The sequence below is a fragment of the Pristiophorus japonicus genome, chromosome 17 (genome assembly GCF_044704955.1).
Source record: "Pristiophorus japonicus isolate sPriJap1 chromosome 17, sPriJap1.hap1, whole genome shotgun sequence".
Lineage (NCBI taxonomy): Eukaryota > Metazoa > Chordata > Chondrichthyes > Pristiophoridae > Pristiophorus > Pristiophorus japonicus.
Window position 1 is genome coordinate 36,962,666 of NC_091993.1, and position 12,646 is coordinate 36,975,311.

Genomic DNA, 12,646 nt, shown 5'->3' on the forward strand with positions numbered 1-12,646 from the left:
AAGTTACACCAAAAAAACGGTGCAACTCGTGGGGAAATTTGGGTCCATAATATCTTTGTGATTACAAGATGCTGCAGGTTGGCGAGCAGATTTCTATGTCAGAATTTATGGGTCCTGAAATTTCTGTCATGGCTAATTTTAGGGATTTGTAAAAAGTAATGCAATTTGTATAGAAGGCAATAACGGACTATTTATATTTATCAGTGGACTGATCCTCAATGACTGTTTGCGGCAAGTGGGTAAAGAGCCTTGCTTTGCTTTTTAGCGCATTATTAACACTATTAATGAGGGAGATGTGCAACATTCTGCTGCCTTTTGGAGAAATTGGTATTTTACACCAGGTCAGACCTGGCATTACTTCAAAGTTGGCTGTTTGCTAAGTTTAGTGCCATTGTAGCCAGAGGGAAAGATCTAGTATATATTACATACGATTACATCGGATATACGGCACAGAAACAGGCCATTCGGCCCAACCAGTCCATGCTGGCGTTTATGCTCCACTCGAGCCTCCTCCCGTCTTTCCTCATCTAAATCTATCAACATAACCCTCTATTCCCTTCTCCCTCATATGCCTGTCTAGCCTCCCCTTGTATGGCAGCTCATGTTGACCAGAAAAGTATCTGACACATATATTAGGTGCAGAGGAGAAAAATAAAAGAAAAACAGTTGATTGAAAATAGTAATTTAAATTGCTGACTATGGTATTCAATTTTAAACACACTGGCCTCCAGCAATGGTGTATGAAGAGGGACACAAACATTTACCAACACCTTCCCAGATGTGGACCTCTCCAGAAAATGTTAATTTTTTTATTGCCACTTTATGTTGCGGTAGCGATAAGATCTTCACACTAGATATCGTGATACTTTAAATGCAAGAGGAAGACCTCACACCAATTAATTTTTAAAGTGTTTCTGGGCAAGATTTTTTTCTCAAAATTCTCTCATTAATTCTGCGATTAATTCTAAAAGAAAAATTTGCATTTATTTCGTGCCTTTCATGACCTCGGGATGCCCCAAAGCACTTTACAGCCACTGAAGTACTTTTTGAAATGTTGTTACTGTAGGAAACACAGCAGCCAATTTGTGCACAGCAAGCTCCTACAAACTGTGGCAATGACCAGATAATCTGTTTTTTAGTGATTTTGATTGAGGGATAAATATTGGCCAGGACACTGGGGATATGCCTGTGATCATCTTCGAAATAGTGCCTTGGGATCTTTTACCGTCACCTGACAGAACAGATGGGGCCTCGGTTTAACGTCTCATTCGAAAGAGGGCACCTCCGACAGTGCAGCACTCCCTCAGCACTGCACTGGAGTGCCAGCCTATTTTTTTGTGCTCAAGTCTCTGGAGTGGGACTTGAACCCACAACCTTCTGACTTGGAGGCGAGAGTGCTACCCACTGAGCCATAGCTAGTGCCATAATTCAGTCCATTTGACTCTGAACTATTTTTTTCTGTGTTATTTATCTGTTTTTGGATTGCGGAATCCCTGTATAGTCAGATTTCAGTATAGTATCTTAAGGCAGCGTACTCTAGCACCTAAACACTGAATGTCATTTACACAGTTTGAGAGTCCAGGACCTTAATCCATACAATTTTGCATCATTTACTGTTTAATTAAAGGGGACAGAAAATCCAGCAGGTGTACTTTTTTTTTCCCCCCTAAAGTAATTCCTAATTTTCAGAACTGATAATCTGAACAGGAGATGCAGGTTTTGCACTGCACTGTTATGTTATTTCACTAGAAAATGTTTCTTGTAATATTAATATCAATATTAAATTGAAAAATAATGTAGGACATCAACATAGTTTGATCAAGTTGCTATGTAGAAAATAAGATATAATTATCTGTGTTGCACTTCAAAATATTCGAAGTAAGGCCACCCTGTAGGGGCCTGATCACGTGGTTCCTCGTAGGTAAACTGGGCTCATTTTCTGTCAGCTTTGAGCCATTTTCCTCTACAGCTGTGCACTCCACAGCTGGATTAATGCTGTTAAAGGATCGGCGTTGCAGATGTTTTGTGATTGACTGATATTTATTTACTACCATTATCGCAGTCTTTTTCAGAAGAATCACATGTTTTCTAAAACAAAAACACCTGTTTTGTTAGCAGTTTATGAATACTGAGCAAATCCAGGTTTCTCGCATGTCATTTAGTACAATCTACTTTTTTAGGCCATTGCTTTTTTTTTTTAATTCGTTCCTGGGATGTGGTCATCGCTGGCAAGGCCAAAATTTATTGCCCATCCCTAATTCCCGCGAGAGGATGGTGGTGAGTTGCCGCCTCGAACCGCTGCAGCCCGTGTGGTGAAGGTGCTCCCACAGTGCTGTTAGGGAGGGAGATCCAGCATTGTGACCCAGCGACGATGAAGGAACGGTGATATATTTCTAAGTCAGGATGGTGTGTAACTTGGGGAGGGGATCTTGTGGGTGGTGGTGCTCCCATGCGCCTGCTGCCCTTGTCCTTCTAGATGGCAAAGGCCGCGGGTTTCGGAGGTGCTGCCAAAGAAGCCTTGGGGAGTTGCTGCAGTGCATCTTGTAGATGGTACACACTGCAGCCACGGTACGTTGGTGGTGGAGGGAGTGAATGTTTAAAGTGGTGGATGGCATGCCGATCAAGCAGGCTGCATTGCCCTGGATAGTGTTAGGTTTCTTGAGTGTTGTTGGAGCTGCACTCACCCAGGCAAGTGGAGAGTATTCCATCACACTTCTGATTTGTGCCTTATAGATTGTGGAATGGCTTTGGGGAGTCAGGAGGTGAGATCCTTACTGTAGAATACCCAGCCTCTGACATTCTCTTGTTGCCACAATATTTGTGGTTGGTTCAGTTAAGTTTCTGGTCAATATTGACCCCCGGATGTTGATGGTGGGAGATTCAGCAATAGTAATGCTGTTGAATGTCAATGGGCGGTGGTTAGACTCTCGCTTGTTGGAGATGGTCATTGCCTGGCACTTGTGTGGCACCAATGTTACTTGCCACTTATCAGCCCAAGCCTGAATGTCGTCCAGGTCTTGCTGCATGTGAGCATGGACTGTTCCGGTATCTGAAGAGTTGTGAATGGCAATGAACAACTGTGCAGTCATCAGTGAACATCCCCACGTCTGACCTTATAATGGAGGGAAGGTCATTGATGAAGCAGTTGAAGATGGTTGGGCCTAGGACACTGCCCTGAGGAACTCCCGCAGCGATGACCTGGGGCTGAGATGATTGACCTCCAACAATCACAACCACCTTCCTTTGTGCTAAGTATGACTCCAGCCAGTGGAGAGTTTCCTCCCTGACTCCCATTGACTTCAGTTTTACTAGGGCTCCTTAAGCCACACTCTGTCAAATGCTGCCTTGGTGTCAAGGGCAGTTACTCTAACCTCTCCTCTGGAATTCAGCTCTTTTGTCCATGATTGGACCAAGGCTGTAATTGAGTAGCAAGAGTTCTTTTTTTTTTAAAGTTATTTGAGCACAGGTGGATTGTCAAAGGCTGTGAACATGTTTGAGATAGTGATGATGGGATAAGGACTGAGTTATACCATGCATTCATACTACTCTTTGCCTGGGCAAAGCACAGCTCTACCCAATCATCATAGGCAGTCCCTCGACATCGAGGAAGACTTGCTTCCACACTAAAAGTGAGTTCTCAGGTGACTGTACAGTCCAATGCGGGAATTATGGTCTCTGTCACAGGTGAGGTAGACAGTGGTTGAAGGAAAGGGGAGTTGGGGAGCCTGGTTTGCCACATGCTCCTTCCGCTGTCTGCGTTTGGTTTCTGCATGCTCTCGGCAACGAGACTCGAGGTGCTCAGCGTCCTCCCGGTTGTCTTGGGCCAGGGATTCCAGTGGGGATGTTACAATTTATCAAGGAGGCTTTGAGGGTGTCCTTGAAGCGCTTCCTCTGCCCACCTGGGGCTCGCTTGCCGTGTAGGAGTTCCGAGTAGAGCGCTTGCTTAGGGAGTCTTGTGTCGGGCATGTGGACGATGTGGCCCACCCAATGGAGCTGGTCGAGTGTGGTCAGTGCTTCGATGCTGGGGATGTTGGCCTGATCGAGAACACTGACGTTGGTGCGTGTTTCCTCCCAGTGGATTTGCAGGATCTTGCGGTGGCACCGCTGGTGGTACCTCTGCAGCATTTTGGGGTGTCTGTTGTGTATATAGTCCACACGCTTGGCTCGGTCTTGGACAATGTGGACCATTTTCTATACCTCGGGAGTCTACTATCAGCAAGTGCAGACATCGGTGAAGAGGTCTAACACTGCCTCCAGTGTGCCAGCGCAGCCTTCAGTCACCCGAGGAACAGAGTGTTTGAAGACCAGGACCTGAAATGTGGCACCAAGCTTATGGTCTGCAGGACAGTCGTGATACCCGCCCTCCTATATGGCTGAGAACTCTACATACGCCTCCTTAAACACATCTCCAGAACTCCACTCATAAGTGGCTGAATATTGCTGAAGCTTTTAATATTAGTGAACAGTCAAATGCTACCGCCGAATATTAAAGATCGGTCCTCCTGTGAACTTTTGACATTTTTTAAGTTGAAAAATTTCACCTTGCACTCGTAGAATCTACTGACATGGAGTGCCCCTGAAATCCTACATTATAACAGTGACTACGCTTTAAATATACTTCATTGACTGTAAAGCACTTTAGGACATCCTGAGGCGCTATATAAATGTGAGTTTTAAAGGATAGTACAGGTACAACGGCTGAAATCCGGCAACCTTGAGACCGAGACCGTGCCGGTTTTCGGACTTTGCCCGATTTCGGACCTCGCTGTTGGCGCTCCTTGCCGCCCGCCAATCCACCGATCCTCGCCGCCCACCGATTCCCGTCGCACCTCCGCTCCTCGCCCCCCAGGTTGCGTTTTTTACCGGTTTTTACTGGTTTCCTTGACCCTCGCTGTCCGATGTCGCCATCTTGGTTGCCCCAAAAATGTCCGGTTTTCGAACAACCGGATTCGAGACGTTGTACCTGCTGCAAAGAAACTGAAATGGGGTGTTTGAAACTTTAAAAAAAGAGAGTAATGGCTTCAACAGCCCGAGCATACGTAAAAATTATTGCAGTACACTTAGGAACTATATCCTCAAAGATGTGGAGAGTATAAATAGACAGAAAGCAATAATTACTGCAATCAGATTGATTTTAGGAAAAAAATAACTTGTGTTTAGTGTTATTACTAGCTCTAGAAGGTCTTTATAGTGCTTAATAAATCATCTGATAAAATGGAACTCGAAAACCCTGATTTTGATATAACCCGTCGGGTGGGGACGCGGCAGGATCAGGAGGAGACTGGGCAGGATCAGGAGGGAACTGGGCAGGATCAGGAGGGAACTGGGCAGGATCGAGTGGGATGACCATTTTACACCTTGTGCAATTTGGCTCTCCATTGAAGGTAGTGAAGAGTAAAACTCGGCAGGGTGCAAGACGGGCATCTGACCCGAACCCATCCCGTTCCCATCGAGAGGGCACACTTCAAATCAGGGCTAAGATTCATCCAGATGTGTACAACAGGAAATTACATATGTGCTCCCTTCCATTTTCCATTTGGGAGTGGTTCTGTGCCGGGAGCCCACATAATACAATCCCCGCTCGAAGCCTGAGAATTATTTAGCTGCCGAAATACGTAAAAATTACATTTCATTTTTGCTGCCTTAAAATATTTGATGTGAATTAGAAATTCTGTGTGTGTTGTCATCAGAGCATTTATTGCAGTAATGGTTGTACTCCAGGAAATTGCAAAACTAGGACATTAAACCAAGAGTTACTTAAACAACAAGCAATCTGATTCGTGTTTCTATTGAAATACAGGATTACCAATCAAGACACAGATAAACTGCAAACAATATATAAATTAAACACTAATCTACAAAATGCATAGTGTAATGAATAAAAGAATGAACTTGCATTTATAAAGCACCTTATCATATCCTCAGAATATCCTGTGCTTGTAGATTTAAAGTCTTGCTTCTAACAGAGATAGTGGATGCATTGGTTGTAATCTACCAAAATTCCCTGGATTCTGGAGAGGTCCCAGCGGATTGGAAAATTGCAAATGTAACGCCCCTATTTAAGAAAGGAGGGAGACAGAAAGCAGGAAATTATAGACCAGTTAACCTAACATCTGTCGTGGTGAAAATGCTGGAGTCCATTACCAAGGAAGTAGTAGCAGGACATTTAGAAAGTCATAATATAATCAAGCAGAGTCAGCATAGTTTTATGAAAGGGAAATCATGTTTAACAAATTTGCTGGAGTTCTTTGAGGATGTACCGAGCAGGGTTGATAAAAGGGAACCATTGGATGTGGTGTATTTGGATTTCTAGAAGGCATTCGATAAGGTGCCACACAAAAGGTTACTGCACAAGGTAAGAGCTCATGGGGTTGTAATATATTAGCATAGATAGAGGATTGGCTAAATAACAGAAAACAGCAAGTAATTAGGAAGGCAAATAGAATGTTGGCTTTTATTGCAAAGGGGATGGAGTATAAAAGTAGGGAAGTCCTGCTACAAATGTACAGGGCGTTGGTGAGACAATACCTGGTATTGCGTACAGTTTTGGTCTCATTTAAGGAAGGATATACTTGTTTTGGAGGCAGTTCAGAGAAGGTTCACGAGGTTGATTCCTGAGATGAAGGGGTTGTCTTATGAAGAAAGGTTGAGCAGGTTGGGCCTATACTCATTGGAGTTGAGAAGAATGAGAGGTGATCTTATTGAAATGTATAAGATTATGAGAGGGCTTGACAAAGGTAGATGCAGAGAGGATGTTTCCCCTCGTGGGGGAATCTAGAACTAGGGAGCATAGTTTCAGAATAAGGGGTTGCCCATTTAAAACTGAGATGAGGAGGAATTTCATCTGAGTGTCGTGAATCTGTGGAATTCTCTACCAGAGTGCTGTGGAGGCAGGGTGATTGCATATATTTAAGGTGGGTGTAGACAGATTTTTGAACGATAAGTGAATCGAGGATTATGGGGAACGGGCAGGGAAGTGGAGTTTAGACCAAGATCAGATCAACCATGATATTGAATGGTGAAGCAGGCTCGAGGGGCCAAATGACCTACTCCTGCTCCTATTGCTTATATTTTTATACTTGTGTAACATGTTCATAGAGTCACACACTCATATTATGTGACAGATTTTCAACTTGTCACTCGGGCTTAAAATTGGCGTTTCAAATTGGCAGCACGTTATAAAACTCACCCAGTGTTCATTTCCATTCGTCTCATTGCATTCATCATGGCACTTTATCTTCCTCCACTATATCTCTAGTGTGGTTTAGCTCCATGGCAAAACATTAAGATGGTTCAATCATTACTTGTTCCAGTGTAGCCACCATGGATTCTCCTCCCACGCTGCACACTCGCCTCCCGCAAATCCCACAGTTCTGTTCATGGTCCCACCTATTTCACATCTACATCCTTTCCCTTTGGTTACATTATCCTGGAGGTCTGCTTTCAAGTCACCCAACTTAATCTTGCTGCCATTATAGTTGATTCTGTAACTCTTGTCTGACATCAAGTCAGAACTTCCTGAATGTGATGAACCAGAAGTTGCTGCAGCTGAGCATCAGCAAAGCTGAAACCATCATGTTCAGCCAACCATTGCACCCATAGCCCCTAATCCCAGCCTTCTTTCTGCTACGCACTGAATTGGGCTGTATCCTCCCTTGATACCCTTCTTAACCCGTTTCCATTTCTGTGTGACATCACCTATCTCCACCCCTACCTCATGCTAATGTTTCTAAAACTGTCATCCTTGCTTCCATTCCTGATAGCCTTGACTTCTTTCAGACTCCTCACTGGTATCCCAAGCTCCCTTCTGCACAAATTTCTTCATCCAGAACTCTTCCACTCCATCCTGTCCTGTACTAACTCTCGTGTCGACATCCGCTGACTCCTTGTCCTTGTTTACAAACCTCTCCAAAGCCTCGTTCCACTCTTCCTCCAGCCCTACCTTCCAGTTCACATCATTTATACTTTTCCACCTCTGCTCTACTGTTCACCACCCCCCCCCCCCCCCGCATCACAGCCAATCACCCCCACTCCCCTCCCCCCACAGCCGCTCTGCCCACCCACCCCTCGCTCCATCCACCATCGACAGCAGAGACTTCAGTCTTCGTCCTCCTGCACTCTGGAGCTCTTTTCCTGACCCTTACAGCACATGTTCCTACCTTTGTAAAATCCTTCTCCAATCCTCCTCTAACGCTTCTCACAAATGCTGTTTAGTGTTCCCCTTGTGAAGCACCTTGGGATTTTGTTTTGCTATGTTAACCATGATGTACAAGTGCAAGCCACTAAAAGCACCAGAGACTGTAAGGGTGTGCCCTCACACTGCAACTGTTGCCTGACCATGAAGGAAATCAAGGGATATGGGGATATGAAGATGGAACTAAGGTAGAAGATCAGCCATGATCTTACTGAATAGCAGAGCATGTTCGAAGGGCGAATGACCTACTCCTGCTCTGATTTCTGATGTCCTTATGAAGTGCTTTTATCTTCGACTGAAGCTGCAATTCTAATGTAAATTCAGCCTGAATCTGGAGTCAAGATCAGGACAAAGGGGATTTAGAATTCTACTTTGAGAAGCTGGATTCACTTCCCCTTGGGTTCCCAACTCTGGTTGGATGTATTCTTGGGGGGTTTCATCACATGACCTTCTTTATCCGACCACCCCGCCTTCACACGCCCGCCATTGGTTGCCCAACATGTCCATCCTCACAGCGCCTGCCTTCCCACACCAATTGGCAAACATCATCATAGGCAGTCCCTCAGAATCGAGGAAGACTTGCTTCCACTCTTTACATGAGTTCTTAGGTGGCTGAACAGTCCAATACGAGAACCACAATCTCTGTCACAGGTGGGACAGATAGTCGTTGAGGGAAGGGGTGGGTGGGACTGGTTTGCCGCACGCTCTTTCTGCTGCCTGCGCTTGATTTCTGCATGCTCTCGGCAACGAGACTCAAGGAGCTCAGCGCCCTCCCGGATGCACTTCCTCCACTTAGGGCGGTCTTTGGTCAGGGACTCCCAGGTGTCAGTGGGGATGTTGCACTTTATCAGAGAGGCTTTGAGGATGTCCCTGTAACGTTTCCGCTGCCCACATTTGGCTCGTTTGCCGTGAAGGAGTTCCGAGTAGAGCGTTTGCTTTGGGAGTCTCGTGTCTGGTGTGCGAACAATATGGCTTGCCCAGCAGAGCTGATCCAAGTGTGGTCAGTACTTCAATGCTGGGGATGTTGGCCTGGTCGAGGACGCTAACGTTGTAGTAATACCCGCCCTCCTGTATGGCTCAACCATTGACCATGTACAGTAGACACCTCAAGTCACTGGAGAAATACCACCAATGATGTCTCCGCAAGATCCTACAAATCCCCTGGGAGGACAGACGCATCAACGTTGGCGTCCTCGACCAGGCCACCATCCCCAGCACTGAATTGGTAAACAAGCAGACTCTTCAATACTCTGTTGGCTTGTTCTTGACTCTCAGTCAAACGGCCATTTTCCCCCCATCTCCAACTTTTTATAACAAGCAAAAGTGGTCAAAGCAAATGACAATAAAACACTTTGTTTTTTAATGCCCGATGATTCTTCTCCGTGATTGCTCACAGTGGTGTTCTAGAGATGAGTCTTCAATTCCTGGAGAGACTCCAAGTCACTCCTGGAGGGTTGGTAACCCTGCTTCACCTCCAGTGCTAAACGTGTGGTTGCACGTTGAAACATAGCCAGTTTCAGAGTCCTCCTGTGTTATGACAGAGCACTGCTGTCTGTCTCTATTGAACCAGGAACCAGGTTGCAGTGCTTATTTGCTGAGACTGAAAATTGCTGTGCCCTTTTCAACTCCAGTAACAACGGGTCAGTACCGCGACATCGACACAGTCACACCTCCTGAATTGAATATTTTTGTTTAAAATTGTTTTTGAAGCCTCGCTCCATCATGCAATTTTCCTTTTTTTTCTTGGCAAGCACCATCTCACAATTGACAGGCAGCTAAATAAATTAACGTTGTCAGCATCACGGTTTTAACTACAGTAGCACTTGTAGCTTAAGCTGCCGGCTCGGTGCTTTACATAACATTGCAAGTCAGTATGTTTTGACAATGTATGAAAGTTCTGCACCCTACACTGGGGCATTCACACTGGCTGTAATAGATGCTTACCTCAGGAACCACACACATTAAGTTCTTTTCAAACACTCTCCCGCTCTAACAAAGGGTCGTCAACTCAAAATCTCAACTCTGCTTGCTCTCCACAGAAAACACCCTATCTTGACTAATGTTTTTCTACCTCCTGGCATTACCATTTGAATTTGGGCTATCATCCCTTTTGTGTCTCTAATCTCTCCTGTCTTCCAACCTATCACAGACCTTCTCTTTTGTTCTTTCTTCCCCTCCCCCTTTCAGTGCTTGTTAAGAATGTGTTTTTTTCGAACATTCTCTCGTTCTGATGAAGGGTCATCGACCCGAAACGTTAACTCTGCATCCACTCCACAGAAACTGCCTGACCCACTGAGATTTCCAGCATTTTCTGTTTTTCCAGATTCCAGCATCCGCAGTATTTTGCTTTTGTATATAAAGTTGAAATCCATGTCTCCGTTAATCTGTATATATATCTCATGTTACTGATCTTAACAAGACCTGACATTCCAATTTAGGATTCATTCACCAATGAGGCAATAGCTCCAAGAACCGCTCCCACAAAAGTCACGCCAGCAGATAAGGAATTTTAGCGCAAATGGGATTGAGTTTCACAAGCCAGATTTCCAGGGTGGGAGGGACCACAGATTGGATATCCCTCCAGTAGATTATAGCCTAGATTTTATGATTATTTTAACTCTCGACATTAACCCATTCATTTTAAGATAATGTCAATTGGAAAACCATGGCTTATGTGTCCTTATGGTAGGCTACTTTAGTTTATATATTTAAGCAGCTTCGGCAAACATACCATTTAAAATAATAACTAGTCCTAATTTGCCCCAAAAGTTCTGCCTCTCCTAAAGTGTACCAATTTGGGCTAATTTGGTTTTAGGAATTCTCTTTTTAGGTTGGCCTAATAATTACTGCACAATTTCCATTTCCTGGACAGTGTCTGTTGTAGGTTTGCAGCTTGCTATAATTTATAACAGGCCACCTTTTATATAAGATCTTTTGATGGTTAATATTTTTGTAGCCTTTTGAACAGCTTGAGATGTTTGTGTCTAATACTTCCCGGGCAGCACTCAGTTGCTTTCCTTGATGTTCATCCTCGGTGTCTTGCTCTGTCCTAATTAGGATTCAGTTTGTCAGATGATGTTCATGTTTTGTATTGAAAGAAGAACAAGCTTTCACATCCTATGGGCCAGAATTTACAGTATCTCCGACAGCGTACGCTCAGTGTACACTGTCATAATCCCCCAGAAAGGCTCCACAACTTCTGGATTTCCACATGCGCAAATACATAGAACTTGCGAGATGATACAAACCGACTGGAAAATCACTTTCGCTGACGAAGAGTTGGGGTTTTCGGCCAACATCTACCCAGGAATTTCTTACGGCTGGTAAAAGCAGGCATGGGGCCTGCTTTCACCAGCGTAAGGATTACTATAAATCTTAAATTAAAATTTTTTAAATAAAAAATGGTGCACAAACACTTAAAATTAGTCTATGCAAATATCAGCCCAGATAAAAATGTTTATAATTTTTTTCAAAAAATTACATTTTTATTGAATTTGGTGTAATGAAGGGAATTAAATTTGAGTTGTCATGGTTTAATTATTTGGGGTTTCCATTGCATGTCATTAGGGGATTCCGTTCATTTGGAGGACCAGGCTCAAGTGATCCAGGGACACTTCCGAACTGCCTGCGTCCCTGGGGTCCCTGGACCTGTAGACCCGAGACCTGAACTCTCCATAGCTGTGGTTCCAGGAGGTAAGTTCATTGATCTTTCACGGGTCAGGCGTACTCCGGAGGTACGACTGCGGCTGCAAATTCAGGGCCAATGTATTAAATACAGTGGGACCTCCAATATTCATCATAATGGAGGAGAACCCCTCTGTGGGAGATGGAAAATGGGGATTATTAAAGAGCCCCCAAATGTTGGTCTTGCCACATGTTCTGTGGCATGGGAGTGAAGACGGGCTGGAATTTGCTGAAATCATGTGCCATAGTAATGGTATACGCCATTATTATGGTGAGGAAATTATGGCGAGAGTGACTTTGCCAATCCATCATTTCCTGGGGCTTTTGCACCGTTCCACAGAGACCCTCACCGAAAACATTGAAGAACTAATTATATTAGCGCCACCTCCCATTAAAATCAATGGCAAGTTCGATTTTGCTGAATTAACACCACTGTGAGCACCACAGGCATACGGGGGGTGGAAATTCGTCTCGGGTGGTGGCGTAAAATGGGCGGTATCGGATCGCAGGCAATAGAATTAAATATCGGGCGCTGTGTATAATGGGCGGATGATCCGATACCACCTAAGACGTAGTTCTACCCTTTGGATTTTACAGAATGGCACCAATGTGCTCGATATGTTTTGTGCAATCACAGGAATCATAGTTTACTCTGTAAATTAAAAACTAATTGTGTTGCCCTGATCGTTTCTTTTTTTTTAATTATCCGAGGTGGTATTTCTGACAGTGTCTAGAGTGACTGGTGCAAGTACAAAGCTGAGTGACCCA

General features: G+C 44.4%; 1 protein-coding gene across 2 annotated transcripts in view; it reads left to right on the forward strand.

The window, feature by feature from the left end:
• The window catches only part of sh3gl3a (SH3-domain GRB2-like 3a), a 168,484-nt gene that overhangs the window by 22,512 nt on the left and 133,326 nt on the right, over positions 1 to 12,646 (forward strand). The gene's annotated exons all lie outside the window — the stretch shown is intronic.